General features: G+C 41.3%; 1 long non-coding RNA gene across 1 annotated transcript; it reads left to right on the top strand.

Moving 5' to 3' along the window:
* Positions 1 to 4,369: 4,369 nt before the first annotated feature.
* Positions 4,370 to 11,535, top strand: LOC128878015 (uncharacterized). Its single transcript, XR_008457333.1, has 5 exons — positions 4,370 to 6,572; positions 10,249 to 10,380; positions 10,861 to 11,040; positions 11,103 to 11,310; positions 11,384 to 11,535. It is a non-coding gene; the product is annotated as an uncharacterized LOC128878015 (long non-coding RNA).
* Positions 11,536 to 14,731: the final 3,196 nt, after the last annotated feature.

Raw genomic sequence — 14,731 nt, 5'->3', positions numbered from 1 at the left:
TCGAAAAAGCCGAAAAGGGGGCACCGTGTTCATTTCTCTTACACGGAGTGGCTCAATAACTACCTTCGTCTGAAGTAACTTATTTATTCATTTCAAAAAAAAAAAAAAAGAAAAATTCATCGTTTATATCTTTATACAAATTGGGCAAATTTTGAGTAACCAAGTTTTCTAAATATAAAATTATTTGCGTACGTACAAGCAGTCTTTCCGCATCTGTTTAATTCTTTACAAATTACACATGTATTACATGTATTACAATTGGATACAAAATGTTCTTCAACTATATCTTACTTATTAATTTCCTTCTTTATTTCAGATGGAACTACACACGATTACAATTAACCCAGAAGCACGGCCATCTACGATCTACATAATGTCGCAGAAATTTTATCGCAGAAATTCAATCGCAGGTAAAACTTGGATACAGCACAATCGTTGTACCTGTGTTTATTATGAGTAACTCTATCGAAATTCTGTTACAGACACCACCAGTCGATTCGCTCTTCAGCCACCGAGATTCCCTTCTTGAACATCCTCCGCGAGGATCTTGAGAGGCCTCGGACCCGATGAGCATCGCGCAGCGAAGAACAGAGCGAATAGAAGCGACGAACACGACGAAAAGTATTTAGCGGACAGCAAGGGGTGGCTCGAAGGACGCGAGGAGGGTTGTAGGAGCTATCGGGCGTGAATAATGCGCGGCGCCGTCCGTTCCTTGGTCCGTAGGTTCGATTCCGGCTCGGCTGGATGGATTGATAAAGATTAAAGGTAAAGGGAGGTGGCAGGGTCCAGGGGTGTTTTGGAGTTAGGCGACAGAAGTCAGCCAGCGAAACGAATCGGCCGCACACGTATGGAGGGGGATGATGTCACATAGGGGTTCCCCCCAAGCGTAAATACATACAGATGCACGCTGGACTGATGCATCGAGCATGGGGACAGTGACGTAGGCAGGAGGATTTTCATACAGTTTTTCGATCCTTCGCGTAGCATCTATTTGTTCACTCGTTCTATCGAGATTATTGGAATTATTGGGATAGTTCTTAAATGACGGAGTGGTTTATGCTTCTTCTTCCATGCTCGGAGTTGGGAAAGAATTAGGAATAATTCATGAGCGAATATAGGAACATTAGCAATTCATTTAGGCAAAGGATATTCCAAAATGGGCTTTAGGATTTTCCTTTTTCGAAGTTACTTTTCGATATCTCTGGTATCCAACATTTTTAAAGGGTTTATCGTTACTCTGAAATAGACCATTAACCCTTTATTTACTGAATTTTGTAAAAGTTTTTACCGATAGAAGCAAAATCTAGGCGTCCATCTTGGACTTATATCATCTTATAGAGTTGTCTCTAAGATGCTTCCAAAAGAAAAAAAGCTTTTGATGCCATCCAACAATCAAAAACAAACTTTATAGAAGTAGACTTGAAAGTCACAATAGGTTCCAAAGCGTTCAATTAATACAGTATCGTGAGAAAATTACTTATAAGTCCCGCCAGTAAATAAAGGGTTAAACGGTAATTATACGTTGACTGCCAGACAAATTTTTCTATGTCTAGGAATGTTTAACAATAATAATTTGTTGAAAAATCGTACAAATATTGGTCCCCCCATATCTGTTGTAAGCGTAATAGAATTCGAAAGTTTAAAGCGTCGATCACCACTGGCAGTCAACGTCTATAAAACTCAATTCGGGTAATTTTCCTACGATCCAAAAAAATTCCAGCGACTGAGGGTTAACATCGAAACTAGGATAAAAGGTACAATCGATTCGATATATCTGCCACCTTTAGAACTCGGAGCGCGAGACATGAAATTTCGTAAAGACCGCCCGCATCCAGCGTCGACGACGAATTAATTCGATTTAACGTCAGCGCGTATAATGGCGTGTGACCGAGTGAAAGACACTGCCAAAGCGTTTCTTTAACGATGGCGTCGAGACAACAAACACGTCTCGGTGACCAGGGCCCCGGCTGTATCTCGGCGAGGAAACAAAGGAAATCGTTACGCGGATGGCGGGTCTTCCCCGCCGCGAAACGCAATATCGGGGAACCTGGTCGACGAAACGACCATTTAAAATGAAATACAATTCTCCACTCGTGCCTCGAAGAGAAGAATGATCGACGCGTCTCACGGCGTCGCGCAGCGGAAAATGGAACGAGACGCGCTCGACGAAAGAGACTTCGAACCGGCCACGCTCTCGTTTCTCTCAACGCGTGAAACAGGAAATTCCTATTCGTGCCTGCGTAAGAGAATACAGACCGTTGCAATAATTGTAGTCGTTTAAAGTTTGAGAATCGAGGATCGGGACTGTCAGGTTTCTTTGACAGAGAGTGTAGAATTTTATTTCGCGGCTCATTCAGGTCGCAAGAGCTGCTGGAACAGCTTCTTCTTCCCGAAACTAAACATTTCGTCTCCTGAGGGATATTTGACACATGAAACGTATAACATATTAAAGTTAGACAGACTGTGTGTTAAAATCAATTCACAGATAAAAATTGCTTTAGTCTGCGTATGTTCAATTGGAGTAAAAATAAGATATCACTGACAATTATATCAAAAGAAAGACTACAATTTCCGTTGTCTTCGGAAAAAAAACTTTAAACAGATACTTTGGCTGAGCTACGATCGTCGTCAGTCGTCGTAAGAAATGAATTGTAAATCACCCCAGAAGTGAAACATTTAAAATTAGTATAACAATTACGTTAACAAAAAATACTAGAATGTCCATCGTGCTGTTGCGAGCCAGGATCGTCTCCAGTTGACATAATAAATTCGTTTCGGGGGCTACGCCAATGGGAGCTCACTCGGCACGGATGACTCACGCGATCTCTCTCGCAGCCTCCTTTGCGCGATCCCGTATGGTAGTCATGCACAATGGAGAATAGTAAACGCAGTAAAGGTAACTCGTAGAGAACAGGACCGTTAGTACGGGGCCAGCTTCCCCCTGTGTGCGAGTACCCGCGGGTCACGTGCCACGATTTTCACCCCCGTACGACCGATTGCCAGTCTGCGAGCATATCTGGATCTCGCAGTAACGCTCGTCGAAGCGATTTCGCACGGGAGGGATGGGGCTCCTTGAATAAAACTAACGAGCGAACGTGTGGCGTTCGCTCTTAAACGCTGATCGCATTTTCTTTCTACACTCGTCGAATTCACCGTGGAATTTTCCTTGCATTGTTTCGGAGCAGAGGGAGGGAAATGCGCGAGCTGGAATCTGTTCGAACCAGCCATACTCGGGGCCTCTAATTGTTTTACTAATGGAGAAATAGCTGAAGGAATAGATAGAGATGTGCACAAGTTGGATAGGATAGTAGAATGCGAGTAGTACTCGACACTTTTGCTGCGGATGACGCGCATGTGCGTCCAACTAAAAATATATGGTTGTTTTTATTTTTTTGTTCAATCATATCATATATAAAATAAGTTACCACAAATATATGTTTTTTGAATAATCATATTAGAACATTTGTAAGAAATTTTTCATCAAGAAAAATATCGTAATTGCAGCTCTCAGCGAACGGCTACTTATTTTCGTCCGCAGCGAAAGTGTCGAACAATGTAAAATACAGTGGAATTCCGATAAGAAATAGAGTTCTCGAGGGTCCTCTCTTCGTCGGTTTCGTGGCAGATCCGCCCCTGGGAAGCGAAGAAAGGCGTTGAAATTTCGCGCGAAATTTTTCAAGTTCAACCTCGTCAGGGAATGAACCATACGCGTCACCAATTAGCTCGTCCAGCATCTCGGGCGTGGGTCTTCAATTAGATAATTACAGGCTAAATCGAGCGGAATTTCCAGCAGCGCACCCGCATGTTCGTTAAGAACGATGCGATGTGCCTGCTCACCTACGTGACGACTATTAAGGTGGACGAAAGCGACGCGAAGTGTAACCTTTGATCAGGTACCACGTGGACCCACATATTCCAATCTAGGGAATTGTGAGTCACCGGTGAAGCCCGCTGCCGAATTTAGATCCGTGATAAAGTCAATTCCAGCGTCCCGGGCGGCAGTTAATCCTCCGTGGAGCTTCTGCGCATCCGCTTTAACGTGAATCGACGTATTCAATCGTCGCTTTACCTCGTGACGCTCGTTGCCAGAGATGTACAAGGTTTTCCCAAACGAGTCCTCGAATTCTGTTTTTTAATCGAATCTGCAAACTGATTGCATTCTCTTTTCTTGCAATCTTGTTTATTTCTTTCAATTTTCGATTATTTAATATTTTCTGTCTTCGGCTAATTTATATTCCCTTGATTGTCTTCTAATTTTCTCTGATATCTTCTATGTTTCTAATTAGTTCAAAAAACAGCTCGAGATTATAGTTTACCTTTATGGCATCGTCTATTCTTGTACATAACGTTTTACGCACGCTGCGGGAATAAGCATAACGAAGATATTTATTAACGATAACGAAGTACCTCTCTCTCTTTCTGTTCGTGACCTGTTCGTTTGTTTACGAAACGAACTATCATGGAGGAGAGACGTATGGTGCAACGTTTAAATACGCAGACCGAGATAATTTTTATTTACGACTCACGTGAGTGGCCTCACCTTCGTTTATTTCAGCCTCGACGATAGCGCCTATCGTTCGTTACTTTATTTCCTTCGCCGACCACAACATCCTTTCGTCTGCTCTTTTATTTTAATCCGCCGTCTCTATCTCGCATCGCTCTTGGTTTTTATCGTTTCGTGGCACGAAAGTGCCTCGACGATCTATTTCCCATCGAGTTCCCAACTCGTTCCCGTTGCCAGCCAATTATTAATTAGACCAACGCGATTGATCCAGAATTGCTGCCGCTCGAAACGATGAAATTAAGATTACGCGAAACTATGGCAGCCCGTTAACGATCACACTTCCGCGTAACGCACGTGGATTCGAGAATAACGATTTATTAATTTTTGCAACAGAGAGATCGAGTTTAATTAATGATCGCAAGTAGACTATTTTATACCTTTCGAAAAGGAGGAAACAATTGCATTACATCGTGTATTTATTAAACTTCTTCGAAAGTAGGTTCTACGATTGAAACGAAACTCGTGGAAATTTGGAGAAAAACAAAGAGGCTCGAGAATAGAACATGACTTTTTTTTTTTGAAATCGCAAAGGAAAGCAACTAGAGAAACCGATAAATAACCGCTCGCTTAGAAGCCTGGAATCGAACATAAAAGAGGAACTTGATCGAAACTCGTGCATTTGCTTTGGATACAAAATCTCGAAAGGTACACCCCCTCGGACGCACTTAAGTTTGCCGACAGATATTGATTTTCGTGAGGTCAAACACGGGCCAATGGTGGGACCGAATACATCTCTCGACCAGGGGCTCGGACAAATTCTTTGTCGTGGGCCAATCATCGTTGCGCCGATCTAGCGCCAAAATTTCCCATCTTTTACCTGCCGCTGTGGCAAACAAACTTCTAACAATTCAAGATTTATTCGACATCGTTCGAATTACGCTCGGCTTTACGACGAACAAGTACAAAATTTACTTAGTCGAAGTTAGTAGAAGGAAATCGAATAGATTTCACTAAAAGGAACGCGACGATATTTTGCTCGCAAAATGTTTTCCTCTTTTTCAGGAGGTGTACCTTTGTAAAACTGTGGGAACAATTGACATCGACGGACCCTCATTTTGGTACGTTGTCAATCGTACTTATAGCAATTGAAACGATATAATTACAAAGTTCTAACGCAAGAGAAGAAGAAGGAGAACGATATCCTAAGGAAATTAAATACGTACTTATTTTAACCCTTTGCACTCGAGAGGTGGTTCTCGGTCACCGTTAGCTTTCACGCAGCAAATCTATCGGCAATAATGTTTCTTTAGGTTTCATTTCTTTGGAACTCGAAGTGTCGATAAAATGACCTTATTCTTAAATCTAGATAGCTTAGAATTCGTAGCAATAGAATGTTAAGAAACATCTCGAGTTGCTGGTAGATATTAGAAAAAAGGCCTCGAGTGCAAAGGTCAACAACTAAAGTTTCTGCTACTTTCCACCTTATACTAACTAAACCGTCATCCCCAGGAATGAAAAAAAAAAAAAAGAAAAACGAAGGGATCAACCACAGCGACCAAGGATGACGGCAGAATCGGGCAAAAGTCATATTCCGACACACATTCGGCAGTTTACGGTCACGTGAAAATCAGACAAGAGTCGGATGAACGCGAGGGGAAAAAGGGGGACGAGAACGTGAGGGGTGCACTTCGTCGCGAGAGGGTGAAGGGCTGCCAGAGAGAGACGAAGCATGCTCAGACGCACATATTACGGCGCACGTCAGTATTTAAACACGCTTGATGGGAAGGTGGTGCACGAGGGTGAAATCGGGTCCCCATTGTGCTCAGGTGTGAGGCGTGTGCGCAGGGGGTGGACAGGGCGAGGGGAAAGGCCGAGGGAGAGGAGGGTAGATTTGCACACGCGGCACGAGCCGCTCCAACAAAGGGATGGAACAGATTGGAAGCCATTCATTCATTCGGTTGCCCTGTATTTTTTCCCCGTGTTTGACTGGGAGAGCATCGTCGACCACCCCTCCTGCTGCCGTTCTACCCCGTTTCTTTATGCACGACCGTCTCTCGTCTGCCTACAGGTACGGCCAATTACTATTTTTTCTCTTTTACTCCACTTCTTCTTCTTCTTCAACTTCTTCTTCTTCTTCTTCTTTTTCTTCTTCTTCCTTTTCCATTTGCTTTGTTCTTGCAAGGGTATTTTTGTAATTGCGAATATTTCACGAACGAATTTTTAAGCGGAATTACATACTATAGAATTCGAATTAGAAATCGTTAGGGATGGATGAAATTGTATCGCGATAAAATTCAAAGAATGTAACAAATGAAATAAATGAAAAGTAACTACTTGGTAGTTACAGAAGTATTTAAAGAAGTTTTTTGAGGTAATATTCCACTGTGCAATCGATAGCAAGCTTCAACCAGAAATTAATATCACAGTCCGTGGCATGCACTTTAATTATCTTTATTATACCTCAATTAAAATCAATCAGTTATACGTCCCTTAACGCGACTCATGGGTGACTTCGATGCCATATTCGAAGAAGTGAACGTCGTCGAATTAAACAGCTCATCCATTACTTGCCCCAATGAAAGTTGGAATTGGAATTATAGAAAGAAACGTTTCGTGATAACGAATGGAAATTTATCATTGAAACTGTGAATTTAAAACAAGAAAATTTCAGTTTGAATTATAGAGAATATACCATTAGAAACAAATAAAAATGTAGGTGTCCAATTGAATGAACGTCGCGATTAAATTATTTTCCATTTGTTTCATTTGTTACATTCTTTGAATTTTATACGATTTCACCCATCCCTAACGACCATTCTATAGTCTGTAATTCCGCTTAAAAATTCGCTCGTGGAATATTCGCAATTACAAAAATACCCTCAAGGGGTGGTTTTGAATCAGTGATTCCGTCGAACCTGGACGAATCGAGTAAGTGAACGAGCACGAATATTAAAAGCCTTTTAACGTAACCGACTGTATTCGGGGTACGTTCCAGCCAGGGTTGAAACCCTGCTGGATTCACCCTCCTGCCACGGTCCGAGCGGTTATGCTACGTGAGCCTATCCGTACAGTACCATTCATAATTATTCGAACGATTCTGCGCTTCAAAAGCAGCCACGATTGCATTTTCCACTGTATTCACTCATTTTTGCTAATCATTATCCGTGCATGCTTATAATATTGGGACTCGATAGATAACAGACAATATTCGATATAAACATTGTTTCAACAGTAATACTATCCCTCTATCGCATGAATTTTAATTTATCTTTCACGAAACAAATTAGCATTCAATTATTTATGTATCGATGCATTAAGAGGACAAAAGTGGTGAAAGGGGGTGAAATCAGGGTGAAGTCTTTTTTAGAAATTAATGTTAACGGAGTTGATGGGATGCCACGATTCTTCTTTTACGCAGTGTTTATACGAGTCTCAAAGAGTAAGAAAATTAATTTTTTAATTATACACGTACGTGTACTTACACTACTTTACGATAGTTCTCATCGTCAATATTTTCACGAACTAAGTAACTTCTTTCGCCAGAACAAAAAGTAACCAAAGTAACCAAACAAAACTTGATCCTAACCGGCCAAAAAACACTATTAGCTACAGCAAAATCTCCAACAGACAGATTTCAAATTTTCCATTAACGATTATCAACTCGATAGAAAAGAAAGAAAGGCCCAAAGATTCTTGCTTTCGGAAATGGCCGAGCCTTTCCCGGTGGATTCTCAGGGGAAAGAAGGGAATGGCGAACGTAGTAGACAGCGTTGTAAATAATTGCACGCACGATTTCGATGGTAATTATGAATCTTACTGTATGCACCTACGTGTTTCGGGAAAAGAGACGGAGGCATCGGTGGTTGGAAAGGGACGAGGAAACGAATGGAGGGAGAGGGTGGCCAGGGGGATAGGTTATGTTCTTTCCGCCTGCATACCCATCTATTCAAGTTATTGCATTACTGGCTTAGCTTTGCTACCCCCGTAGCTCGTGCGCGGCCACCCCAACGTCCATATGCAATATCCATCGACACCGTGGCTGCATTTCGCAGCGCGCACCTTCCCAGAATGCCTGGCCGCAATCCCTTTAACCTTTTGTTTCCTCGATTCGCGAAGGCGGCGAGGCGGTTTTTGTGAGCGCGTTCCCAGCGAAATTAAAAACCAACACTGATGGCGGAAGGGTGAGGCCAAGGTGGGATGAACGACTGAATATTTATATCATTTAATATTAATACCCAATTACAGGCAAACTTGTTTTTGTGTGGTAGACGGGGACCGTATAAAAAAAACAACACGCACAAAGAAAATATTTAGAAACTTTATAAATAACTATAACAAATAATTTTTCATACCATATTGAAGACAATTTTTTTTTTCTTTTTTTGTGGAGAGAGACTGCATAAACAAAGTCTCATTTAAGAATATTCGTTTCAAGAGAGCACTCGTGTCTAGAAATAAAATAAAAATCATGAAAGACCATAGCGTCATCATAAAATCATGAAAGACTATCTAAACAGAAAAAATAATTAATGTAAATTTAATCTCGCTTAAAAATTTAAAAAAAAATTAGAGTCCATTGATATTCCAACAAACACCAATTAGCAGCAGTTAAAATTAATCTAAATTCAATCGGTCCAATAATAATCGGTCTAATGTAAATCAATCCTTATATAAATCAGTTCTAACGGCAGTTATTAATACGAGCGCGAGTAACCGGTAGCGTTGTCTATTTACATCGGGTTTTAAGCTCGATATTAAATAATTGGCAAGCAACGTTTGTTGAGCCCGCAATCGATTGCTCGATTTATGGTAGTAGTCTCGCTTTGACGAACGCGATTCGTCGAAAAATTAGATGCCACGCTGAGAAACGAGCCGGGGTGGGTTGAAATATTTGCCGGATCAAGCAATACAAATCATTTCTTGCAAATAGTAGCACGGATGGATGCATACGCACGCGCGCGCATTTCATTACCGCAAAGAGCGGTCTGGCGTGCTGCACACCTGAGACACGTGTGTGTCATTTCCCGTCCTCGACGAGGGAAGTCAGAGAAACTAACGCGTCTGAGAAATTTCGTCTAACCCAGAGATTTGAACGTGACGACTCGCGTGTTCCGTGGAATTGTTGAAACCCAGGAATGAAAGAACTCGACAAAATTATTACGTTAATTATTCTATCTAATTAGAAAATTCACTCTTGTCAATTGCAAGCCAACAACGTATAAGTTCAAGTGTTAATCAAAAAAATAGAACGCTAAAAATTAATGGCAAGACTAATTCGTGTAATTTCAAGACTAGAGTGAAACGTCGATCTAAATCGCGGTGTATCGGATTTACAATTAGCCTGCCGCGAAACTGCGTGACGTATTGGTGGATGCCTCGCGCGTGGGAGGATGTATAAAATTACCAAGGAAAAGCGATAAAGCGTTACGTCAACGAAATACAGGTTCATCGCGATACGGCGTGGGCCACTATTCGTCACGTATCGACGGAAAATCTATTCTGCAACGCCTGTCGAACGCGATAAAACACGGCCCGGTGTCCATTGTAACGCGCCTAATGAACCGATTTATGACCACTTCGCTCCTCGTTTTTTACGCGTCTTCCAATTATTTCCATTCCAACCAGTTTGAACTACTGTCGAGCCCTTGGTAGTTCTCGAAACTTAACTCTTTGCACTCGAGACGTGACTCTCAGTTACCATTAGGTTTCACACAGCAAATCTACAATACCTAATATTTCTTTAGGTTTAATTTCTTTGGAGCTCGAAAAAAAGGCCTCGAACGCAAAGGGTTAATATACAGTCTGAAATATATCAGTTTTCATTCGGAGAAGCTAAAAATAAATCAAGAAACGTATCTGCGATTACTAATATTCAGGTACAGGTATACTATCTATACATCTATATACCATCTATACCCTATATAATATTATAAAGAAATAAAGTTTATAGTATTTTACCGAATATTTTACAAATTCGATTATAAAATAACTCGGATCTCGGAGAATAAAATGTAGAATCGAGAAGGTTGATTTCTCGCGATAATCGTTCGAGTGTAACGGTTGGAGTTTGTTTCAACCATAGTTCTCGTCGCGTCTCTATCGAATTCGCATTACTTGCGATGCGATCCGATAAAGTGGAGCAGTGCTGGACTTATTAAAATTGTCACGTTCCGGTTGGACGTATTTATGGACGGCCGAATTTGTTTTCCCGGTAAAACGTTAAATTTTCAAAGCGTCGATGTTAAAGCGTCGCGGCACGGATAAAACGGAATCAGTATGCGCGGAACACGTACTCGCGTGTCCACGTCGAAACTGCGAACACACGACCTGGATAATTTTGATATATTCGTTTATAGGCGACGGAAATGGCGTGTAAAAACCGACGTATTGTTGGAGGACCATCGATACTCTCGCAATAATCCAGCTGAACGGTGTCGGACGAATTGATTGCTTAAAATAAAAATTGAAATAAACGTAAAATAGGTTCGGATCAGATTCTGGACACGAATATGTGTGAGAAGATCGGTTATTTTATTGTAAGTATCCAAGGAAATTAAATTTATCCAAGGAAATTAAATTTATATCTTTATGATTATAGGAGGTGTTCGTCGTTGAAACAAGGACATTTGACGATACATAAACAGAAAAATAGAGAACTCTGAAGAGGTGGGAGTAATTTCCTCTGGAGAATTCGGTGTACTTAAGGAAACTAACTTACTTTATCTTTTCATGATTATATGACCTGTGCATCGTTGCAACGGAGGCATCGGACGATACGATACAGAGAAGGAGAAAAACCTCGGGAGGTGAGAGTAATTTCCTCTGAAAAATTCGGTGTACTTAAGGAAACTAACTTACTTTATCTTTTCATGATTATAGGACCTGTTCGTTGTTGCAACGAGGAGATTTGACGATACAAAACAGAAAAAGAGAGAACTCTGAAGAGGTGGGAGTAATTTCCTCTAAAAAATTCAGAGTACTTTCTTAAGGAAACTAACTTACTTTATCTTTTCATAATCATAAGAGTTAATCGTTTCAACAGAGATATTAAACGATACGATACAGAGAAGGAGACAAACCTCGAGAAGTGGTAGCAATTTCCTCTGGAAAATTCAGTGTATCAAGTTGTCCCAAAAGTTTCATTCGCGACTTGCACTCAGATATTTTGTGTGACGGTATTTATATAAATAGACAACTTCGTCTCCTAGTAGTTGATGTTAGGGCAGCAATAGACCAAATAGATCGTATACATTCGGTAATGTAACATGAAACATAAAATATTGTGTACGTGTCATTTACTAATAAATCGAACGAAATTTTTGGGACAACCTGATACTTTCATGTCGCCAGCAATTTGAACATTTTCCCACCGCATTTAAAAATGGTGGATTTTCCATGACCACCACTACGCATGTGTTTTCTCCTCTCGCTCAACGAAGGTACGGTACGCAATAGTAACGACATTAGGCGACCAATGCGGAGGAGACGCACGTCGGCAAGTGGGAGAGAGATTTCCTCGTGGGAACTGGGTGTACTCGACTGTGCGTAGTCGAATTTATCGATGAGTCACGGCGTGCGATCTCGCATCGCCACGTTTTTGCAGAATCGTTCTCCTGGAGGGGAATCGCACACGACGGCCCTTTGCACGTACACGCCTGTACCATACCTAGGCCGTAAAATCTGGCCCGCATAAGGGCGCCCGAGAGGAAGGTGCGCGACCGTTCTCTGGGCCCTCGGGCTGTCGCCCATATGGCGACCATCGTCGTTATTGCCACACCGAGCCATAGGTAAACTACCCGCGCGCACACTTTTGTACTTTTTCTCGAGAGAGAGAACACTGTCCCACGTTTTCGTTCGCGTCGACCTTCCCCAACAGAACACGACATCGTTCAATGGTCTGGTCTAGGTCTGTTTCGTTGCTTGAGCCGTGCTACACGGTATTATTAGAAATCGAGCGTTTTTCAAATTGTTGAGACTTGTAGACATTTTCGTTGCTTCATGTTGCTTATGTATTATGTTTGATGTTTTTATGTTTGTTTTATGGGGCCTCGTCGGCATGAAGATTATGTAATTTTTTAAAGGATTTCCAAGAGGGGCTTTGAAATAGAATATATTCGATATTTTTATTTTAAATCAAAATGTACATGATTCGTAACATTTTAGTATTTTGATGGTCATTCTAGAGTTCTCGTTGGGCATGTAAAATTTTTAGCATGGAGATTATGCAATTTATTAAGGACTTTCCAAAAGAATCGTCAGAGTATAATATATCCGATTTTTTTTTTTTTTTTTTTAAATTTAAAACGAAAGTCCCCGCGATTGCAATTAAACGTGAAAGGTGTCCATCACAACGACCGCATAAATTTCAGCGTAATTCGAATGCACATTCGGTGCAAACTGTTACGCGTCGTATGCAACTATTACGTGGTCGTATATTTTCAATGGCGATTAAATTACATTCATGTTCGAGTCTCTCGGGTTTCCAACGATAAACTTTCTCTTCCACCCTCGCGATGCTCTCGTTGGAGGAATTTTTTCTTACCGTGGATGAAGCCGCACGAAACGTCGCTGAAATAAAAGCAACGAAACGGAGCTGGTTGGGCGTGAACCGCGGTCGAGCTGTTAATATGTCGCTTTTTATGGGCTGACAGGTTCTACAGAATAACCTGGACATGCAGCCATGTTGCAAAGGCAACGCCATGAAAGCTGATCTAATTGCTGTTCGCCAGTTTCGAATTGCACGCTCGAAGGGGCCCCGTGTTCGCTCAACGAGTTTTCCGCTGCTGCATCGAATCGAGATACAGATTTAAGTGAGTCCAAACAATTTCAGTTTAAATTTCTGATACTGCCAAGTCTAACTTGACTTAATCTCACCAAACGTTATAAATTGTTGTAATATTCTTTTGGAAAGATAATTGGTAACGCAAGGGATGCAGTTTGCGAGGAATGCAAGTTAATTCCGAATGTAATTTACCTACCGCGTAAATTAACGTAGATCCACTGCGAAACGTAGGTGACGAACTACGATAATTAACGTGTTTACAGACGCCATTCTTTTCTTACGTCTTACGCAATAGCAATGCGTAGAACTGCGATGCTTCGTATACATTCGTGTTGATTGTACAATGTTTAGGAAGATTCTGGCACCGTCGATGATTAGTAGTTACTCGGTATCTTCATCAAACTTTCTTTAAATCTTTTGATAAATAAAGAAGTCACGATACTTTGAAAACAAATTCCGTAGCTTCCAGATAGAAGGATTTAAATGGCTCGTTAACAGAGGAGGCTGGATCGCTTAAACAATCTCAAAACGAAACGCAAGAGTTTCTGATGTCCCTTTTCCAAAAGTTAGGCGGCTCAAGCCTCTTCCACTCTCAGATAGTCTCTATCCATTGTTAATCATTCTCTTCCAATTATCTACGACTGTATACCTAAAAATCTGCCCAGAATGTTTGCTCGAATTTGCCTTGGAATCTTTATTTAACTCCCAAGAATACTCGATTGCGAGATGTCTCGTGTTTTCATAGCTAGACACAATCGTCGGGATCTCTACACGATGGTAAATACTCTTCGTCGCTTATTGGCTGGCTGAAGAGTACAAGGGAAACGTACGGTAGCTGGACTCGTGCCTATCTTGTTTTGCAGAGGCGCTTTCTCTGGCAAACAGAAATCGGAACGTAACAAATATTTGCTCGGTGTCCCCTGGATGCATCGCACGTCGATGCTTAACTTGGTTCGTGACTGGTCATGCTATCCGTAACTTATCCACGACGCGTATTAAAAATGTCGGCGACCCTTGTATCACGACGATAACGCCTATTAGTACGCGGCGAACTTACCGATTGCGACACCCTTACACGTTCGTGCCAATTGCAATCCTTCGTGATGGCATACGATTGATTTAGAGTTCCTTTCTACGGGGTGAAAGAGTGTTCTTTGGAGTCCGAAGGCCTTAGGAATTCTTTCTTTGGAAAAGGAGTATTCTACACGAATGTATTCTTTGGAAGTTGGAGTCCTTGAGAATTTCTTTCTTTGAAAGAAGAAAAAAATATAATACTGGTACATTAGGTGTTACGGTTAAGTTACACTTCGCACACTTCGAAATAAAACTCGATCACAATTAAGTTGATCGAGAATCTCCACTCGAGATTGAGTCAAATTATTGTTTGGTAGTATCGCAAATTTAACAAATTAATGATACAGACAGCAGATGATAGCTAAAAACAA

This window comes from Hylaeus volcanicus, chromosome 6 (assembly GCF_026283585.1).
Source record: "Hylaeus volcanicus isolate JK05 chromosome 6, UHH_iyHylVolc1.0_haploid, whole genome shotgun sequence".
Lineage (NCBI taxonomy): Eukaryota > Metazoa > Arthropoda > Insecta > Hymenoptera > Colletidae > Hylaeus > Hylaeus volcanicus.
Note: the sequence above shows the minus strand (reverse complement) of the source record. Positions and strands in the feature narration are given on the sequence as shown.